The sequence below is a fragment of the Ascaphus truei genome, chromosome 18 (assembly GCF_040206685.1).
Source record: "Ascaphus truei isolate aAscTru1 chromosome 18, aAscTru1.hap1, whole genome shotgun sequence".
Classification (NCBI taxonomy): Eukaryota; Metazoa; Chordata; class Amphibia; order Anura; family Ascaphidae; genus Ascaphus; species Ascaphus truei.
This window is the reverse complement of record NC_134500.1, coordinates 29,609,898-29,617,540: the sequence shown is the minus strand read 5'-3', so window position 1 is coordinate 29,617,540 and position 7,643 is coordinate 29,609,898. Positions and strand designations below refer to the sequence as shown.

The 7,643-nt window shown below is 46.6% G+C and overlaps 1 pseudogene; it reads left to right on the top strand.

Annotated features, from left to right (window-relative positions):
* The first annotated feature begins 2,201 nt into the window (after positions 1-2,201).
* On the top strand, positions 2,202-3,001 carry LOC142469276 (large ribosomal subunit protein uL30 pseudogene; annotated as a pseudogene).
* Positions 3,002-7,643: the final 4,642 nt, after the last annotated feature.

The following is a 7,643-nucleotide window of genomic DNA, read 5'->3' as shown; positions in this document are numbered from 1 at the left end:
GGTAATAGGAGGAGTTATAGGGAGGGATTATATGGTCCAATAGGAGGAGTTATAGGGAATGGTTATATTGGTTAATATAAGTAATATGGAGTAATGGGAGGAGTTATTGGGGGGGTTATATGGTATATCCTATAAAGGCTCTTGTCATTGTTTCCAATCTATATGGTCCCACGGGTGAGTGGGTTAAAAAACAACCAAGAAACATGATCCCATAACTGGCAGTCCAGCAGCGCACGCCTGCGCCAGCGTTAAATCCCATCAGATTAGTTCTGCAGGTCCCAGTATGATAGGAATGGATGATAGATATTTCAATGTATAGGGGTTAACCCAGCCACTGCCAGAGGTGCCTCAAACTGTGCTCCAACGTGGGACTGACCCTATAACCCAGGGGTGCGCAAACTATTAGAGTTGCGCCCCCCTTGCCGTCCCCATGCTCGCGCCCCCCTCACTTCTTGTCATAGCAGCCTTCAGAATCAAGGTAAGTGACGTTACACAGGCCTCACGTGAGCCCCCAGCATTTAATTTAACTGCCTTGGGGAAGAGCGCGGGACCTCTGCAACCGCCCGTGGCCCCCCACCCCGAGAAATCTTCCACCCCCCAGTTTGCGCACCGCTGTTATAACCCATTAAGCACGTCCCTGTTATTAGGACACTTTACCCCTACGTGGGACTGACTCTTTAACCCAGGGGGGTGCAAACTTTTTTCCCTGCGCCCCCCTGCCGGCTGACCCTTCACTCCCGTGCCCCCCCCAACCCCCACTTACCCACGCACCGGCGTAATGACGCCACGTTGCCATAGCAACGTGACGTCACATGACCTTGCAGCGTCATTTTGACGCCACGTTGCCGTGGCGACGCAGGGCGGAAGCCCCTGGAGCTACGGTAAGTTAGGTTTACAGAGGCCCTGCACCTCCCCCAGCACTTAATTTAAGTGCCTTCGGGACGCGCGCGGGGCCTCTGTAAACCCCGCGCCCCCCGTCGGCAGTGTCGCGCCCCCCAGTTTGCGCACCGCTGCTTTAACCCATTAAACACGCCCCTGTCATTAGGTCACTTTGCCCCTACGTGGGACTGACCCTTTAACCCATTAAACACGTCCCTGTCATTAGGTCACTTTGCCCCTATGTGGGACTGACCCTTTAACCCATTAAACACGTCCCTGTCATTAGGTCACTTTGCTCCTACGTGGGACTGACCCATTAACCCATTAAACACGTCCCAGTCAGTAGGTCACTTTGCCCTTACGTGGGACTGACCCATTAACCCATTAAACACGTCCCAGTCATTAGGTCACTTTGCGCCTACGTGGGACTGACCCTTTAACCCATTAAACACGTCCGTGTCATTAGGTCACTTTGCCCCTACGTGGGACTGACCCTTTAACCCATTAAACACGTCCCTGTCATTAGGTCACTTTGCCCCTACGTGGGACTGACCCTTTAACCCATTAAACACGTCCCTGTCATTAGGTCACTTTGCCCCTACGTGGGACTGACCCTTTAACCCATTAAACACGTCCGTGTCATTAGGTCACTTTGCCCCTACGTGGGACTGACCCTTTAACCCATTACACACGTCCCTGTCATTAGGTCACTTTGCCCCTACGTGGGACTGACCCTTTAACCCATTAAACACGTCCCTGTCATTAGGTCACTTTGCCCCTACGTGGGACTGACCCTTTAACCCATTAAACACGTCCCTGTCATTAGGTCACTTTGCTCCTACGTGGGACTGTCCCTTTAACCCATTAAACACGTCCCTGTCATTAGGTCACTTTGCCCCTACGTGGGACTGACCCTTTAACCCATTAAACACGTCCCTGTCATTAGGTCACTTTGCCCCTACGTGGGACTGACCCTTTAACCCATTAAACACGTCCCTGTCATTAGGTCACTTTGCTCCTACGTGGGACTGTCCCTTTAACCCATTAAACACGTCCCTGTCATTAGGTCACTTTGCCCCTACGTGGGACTGACCCTTTAACCCATTAAACACGTCCCTGTCATTAGGTCACTTTGCCCCTACGTGGGACTGACCCTTTAACCCATTAAACACGTCCCTGTCATTAGGTCACTTTGCTCCTACGTGGGACTGTCCCTTTAACCCATTAAACACGTCCCTGTCATTAGGTCACTTTGCCCCTACGTGGGACTGACCCTTTAACCCATTAAACACGTCCCTGACGCTTTGTTTCCGGGGGGTGAACATGGCGGGTACAGAAGGGAAAAAGTTGCCATCGGTTCCAGAAAGCCTTTTAGAAAGGGTGAAAGGCTTTCGCAGCCATGAAGGCCCAGCGCATCAAAAAGATCCTGTCTGAAAAAAAAGTCCGTAAAGAACAAAGGAAGCTCATTTACAAGAGGGCTGAGCTACCACCAGGAATACCGACAGATGTACAGACGGGAAGTTCGTCTCTCCAGGATGGCTCGCAAAGCTGGAAACTACTATGTGCCTGCAGAACCCAAACTGGATTTCGTGATCAGAACTAGAGGTATTAACAGTGTGAGCCCAAAGGCTCGTAAGGTTTTGTAACTTCTCCATCTGCGTCAGATCTTCAACGGAACATTTGTGAAACTAAACAAGGCTTCCATTAACATGTTGAGACTGGTAGAACCCTACATTGCATGGGGTTATCCCAACCTGAAGTCTGTGTGGCAGCTTATCTACAAACGTGGGTACCTGAAGACCAGAAAGCAGCGCATCCCTATGACAGACAAATCTCTTGTTGAGAACAACCTTGGAAAATGTGGAATCATTTGTGTGGAAGATCTGATCCATGAGATCTTCACTGTTGGCTGCAAATAACTTCCTGTGGCCCTTCAAACTGTCCTCCCCCAGGGGTGGGGTGAAGAAGAAAACCATACACTTTGTGGAAGGCGGTGATGCTGAAAACAGGGAAGACCAGATTAACCGACTGATTAGAAGGATGAACTAAGGTTTACAGAGGATGTTGACTCCACTTTGGTCTGTTAATAATAAAATCCAGTTACAAAACCTGCAAAAAAAAACCACGTCCCTGTCATTAGGTCACTTTGCCCCTACGTGGGACTGACCCTTTAACCCATTAAACGCGTCCCTGTCATTAGGTCACTTTGCCCCTACGTGGGACTGACCCTTTAACCTATTAAACACGTCCCTGTCATTAGGTCACTCTGCCCCTACGTGGGACTGACCCTTTAACCCATTAAACGCGTCCCTGTCATTAGGTCACTCTGCCCCTACGTGGGACTGACCCTTTAACCCATTAAACACGTCCCTGTCATTAGGTCACTTTGCTCCTACGTGGGACTGACCCTTTAACCCATTAAACACGTCCCTGTCATTAGGTCACTTTGCTCCTACGTGGGACTGACCCTTTAACCCATTAAACACGTCCCTGTCATTAGGTCACTTTGCTCCTACGTGGGACTGACCCTTTAACCCATTAAACATGTCCCTGTCATTAGGTCACTTTGGGGGGTCCCTGGAAATCAGCAGCTAAATATTCCAGCTGGATGGATCCATGAGAGAAAATAGGAGATGCGGGAGGGGGTGGGGGGGCTGGTGGGGTTGGTTTGCAGAGTGCTAGCTCTGTGGGTCAGTCCGCCACTAACAATCCGAGAGATAGGGGCTTATCTGGTCCAAGAGTGGGAGACGACAAAAAGGCGGATGAAAATAAAGCAGAAAGGAAAGAGGAGGGAGAGAAACGGTCCAGCCCATGGTCCTATCTGATGTAGGACAAGAGAGACAGAGGAGAGGAGAGAAGAGAGAAAGAGAGAGGGAGAGAGAGAGAGAGATGGGGAGAGAGAGAGAGAGAGAGAGAGATGGGGAGAGAGAGAGTGAAAGAGAGAGAGCGAGAGAGAGCGAGAGCGAGAGAGAGAGAGAGAGAGAGAGAGAGAGAGAGAGAGAGAGAGAGGAGAAGGGGGGTTGGGGGCGAGTTGGAACATAAACTGCAGCTTTAAATAGCAAATGTGTTAACCCCTTCCCTACCCAGAGCTTTAAATAGATTCTGCTTCATTTAAACCCATTAACTGCCAGAGACATCTGCCAGGCACTGCAGGGCTTGATAGGTTAAATGTGGGCCGCTGGTAACAATCAGGCAGGGGTTGTTTTTTTTTTTAACGCTGTGACTGTAACCCAATACTTTGGGCTCTAATCTCTTCACCTAATCTGTTTCTTTAGCTCCGTCAAGCTGCCAACGCCGTGAGCCAAACAGCTAAAAGTGCGGAGCAAGGGGTATCCGATGATGGGATAAAATTGTACATTTTATGAGACCTGTTGTTAGTAATATATTCACTTTCCACAGCGCACAAACTAAACTGCAGTTTCCTTCTACAGGGGATTGCAATTTTCTAAATCAATGACATTACCAGCTTAAAGCAATATATACTGTATACCTTGTGTATCTGTTTGCGCTTATTTGTCCTGATTTGTATGTCATTGTGTTTATTCAATAATATGTATTATAATATAATATACATAACTCTGAGCCCGCATTGAACCGCGCTGCGGGATATGTTAATGCTTATAAATAAACGATAATAATAATATATATACTGTGTATATATAAACACACGTGATCTAATTACATTAAAAACGTATATATATGTTTACATAAATCTAAATACATATTTACGCACGCACACCAGTCAAGTATATTTAAAAGTTGTTTTTATATACAGGCAGCCCTTGCTTTTCCGACAGAAGTGTATAGGTATACATACACACACACACACATGCACACACACATATATATAATATACACACATACGCATGCACACATTTTAATAAAACCCCTTTTTATATACACACATATATATATATATATATAGGCAATACGATACCGCACGTGGACGAATATCAGAGGCAGCACTCCAAATGAATATCAAAAATCCTGTATTAATCAACAAAACATCATATCCAACGTTTCGGTCCTCAAACGGGACCTTTGTCAAGGTGATGATTAACAGAGTGAACTAAGAACACATATAAATACCCCCAGAAACCCCAAAATCAACAGGTGCAGCATATCAATACAAACATATGATCTCAATCCATAATTGACATAACTTACAATAAAAAACGATAAAAATAAGACAGAATAAATCGAGTAGAGACGGAACAATTGTCCTGACTAGTGTATAGTAACACACCTACAAATGACTGTCAAAACCGGCAAGGGGAGACGGATACCTACACTGAGGCCGAACGCGGGTCCACGGTGACCGCACGAAGATCCGGATCACGGCACCGCAGAGATGGAATCACCGCGTGGGCCTCCCGCAGGCGCCGTCTCAGCTGAGGCATGTTTGTATTCCATGGCGCATGGTTATTGACACTGTACCTAGCTGTGTAACCATTGCTACTGAGGTGGGGTTGGATGCCCTCAGTAATTATCTTAATTAATTTTTATTAATAAATGACACTTTTATAATCCCTGGTGCGCATTGTGTGCACTTTATTTTCTTGTCTTTTAGGGTGCCCCCCCCCCCCTTCCAGGGGGGATCACCTTGATTTAGGAGCTGTTCAGGGAGACGCTCCACACACTTGCAGCAAAGGGATTTCCTTTTAATCATACATCTGCAGCACGAGCGCTGAATACTCCTCATTACCTGCTCTCTCTCTCTATATATATATATATATAGATATACACACACACGTACATATATATACATATATATATACACATATATATACACATATATATATATATATGTACATATATATATAGATATATACACACACGTACATATATATACATATATATATATATATACACATATATATATATGTACATATATATATATATATATAGATATATACACATACATATATACATATGTATATATACACACAAACACATACACGCCCCTTTAACCCTCTGACTGCCAGCGCGGGCAGAGATGCATTAGTGTCCAAAGGGTTAAAATGAGCTGCCCGGCACGAATGGGGTTAACCAATGAACAGAAGCATTAATCGATGCGGTAATCCTCATTAGGCAGGGGCCGCGCGGCTATATTAAGACCCTCTTACACGGGGTCTGGGTGAAGCATTTGCTGTGACATGTGCCGGGGGGCTGTTACTGAGAGGAGCAGGTGCAGCGATACTCTGCGCTGCTCTATAAATACACCCTGAGCAGCTGTACTAAGGGACTTAACCCCTGCAGGGCCCCCTGGCAGTGAATGGGTTAACCCGTGTATCCCCACTGTACAAAAAAACTCTGGGAAAACTTTTTTTTTCAGGGCCTTTTAAATATGGGCCTTTTAAATATGGCCGCCCATGGCAATGTTTTGGAGACGGGTCTTATAAGCCCAATGCAAAATGAGAAGTTTATTGGCGGGTATATACTTTTGGGTGTAACGCAGCCGGCCACCCACCCCCCTCTGTCCCCCAAAATGAAAGCAGAGTATATTACTTACCCCTTTAATTATTCGCGGTGGAGTTAGGCCTACGATTCAAAAGTCAGATTTACACAGTGGAAGGACAATTAAAAATGCTGACCGAGCTGTGAACTCACTCTGGGGTCAGTCTTTCTGTCCTGGGGTCACCCTTACTGTTTTGGGGTCAGCCTTACTGTCCTGTGGTCAGTCTTCCTGTTTTGGGGTAGGTCTTACTGTCCTGGGGTCACCCTTTCTGATTTGGGGTCAGTCTTACTGTCCTGGGGTCAGTCTTCCTGTCCTGGGGTCAGTCTTCCTGTCCTGCGGTCAGTCTTCCTGTTTTGGGGTCAGTCTTACTGTTTTGGGGTAAGTCTTCTTGTCTTGGGGTAAGCCTTCTTGTCCTGGGGTCAGTCTTCCTGATTTGGGGTCAGTCTTACTGTTTTGTGGTCAGTCTTACTTATTTGAGGTCAGTCTTACTGATTTGGGGTCAGTCTTACTGATTTGAGGTCAGTCTTACTGATTTGGGGTCAGTCTTACTGATTTGAGGTCAGTCTTACTGATTTGGGGTCAGTCTTACTGATTTGGGGTCAGTCTTACTGATTTGAGGTCAGTCTTACTGATTTGGGGTCAGTCTCTGTGTTGGGGTCAGCCTTACTGATTTGAGGTCTGTCTCCCTGTCCTGGGGTCGGTCTTCCTGTTTTGGGGTTATTCGTCTTGTTTTGGGGTCAGCCTTACTGTTTTGGGGTAAATCTTACTGTTTTGGGGTCAGTCTTCCTGTTTTGGGGTCAGTCTTCTTGTTTTGGGGTCAGTCTTCCTGTTTTGGGGTCAGTCTTCCTGTTTTGGGGTCAGTCTTCTTGTTTTGGGGTCAGTCTTCTTGTTTTGGGGTCAGTCTTCCTGTTTTGAGGTCAGTCTTCTTGTTTTGGGGTCAGTCTTCCTGTTTTGGGGTCAGTCTTCTTGTTTTGGGGTCACATGGTCACATCAGCATCTCAGTCTCACTGATAATAACCAACACTTTTGCATTAAAATACCATTTATTTTTGACACGGAACCTCCAAATCCCCCCCGTCACCTGTGCTGAAGCAGGGATATCCTGACAACCTGGCCTGTTGGTGGCCCTTGAGGACAGGAGTTGGCCACCCCTGGGTCAGTCTTAATTAGTGTTTTGAGGTTCATTCTTACAAATGAGCGGTACCAGGCCCAATATAGAAAACAAATGGGTCACCCCCTTAGCTGTCATAAGAGCCTTTGTGCAAATAAGTGTGCAAATAAGTGTGCAAGAGGAATAGTCGAGTAA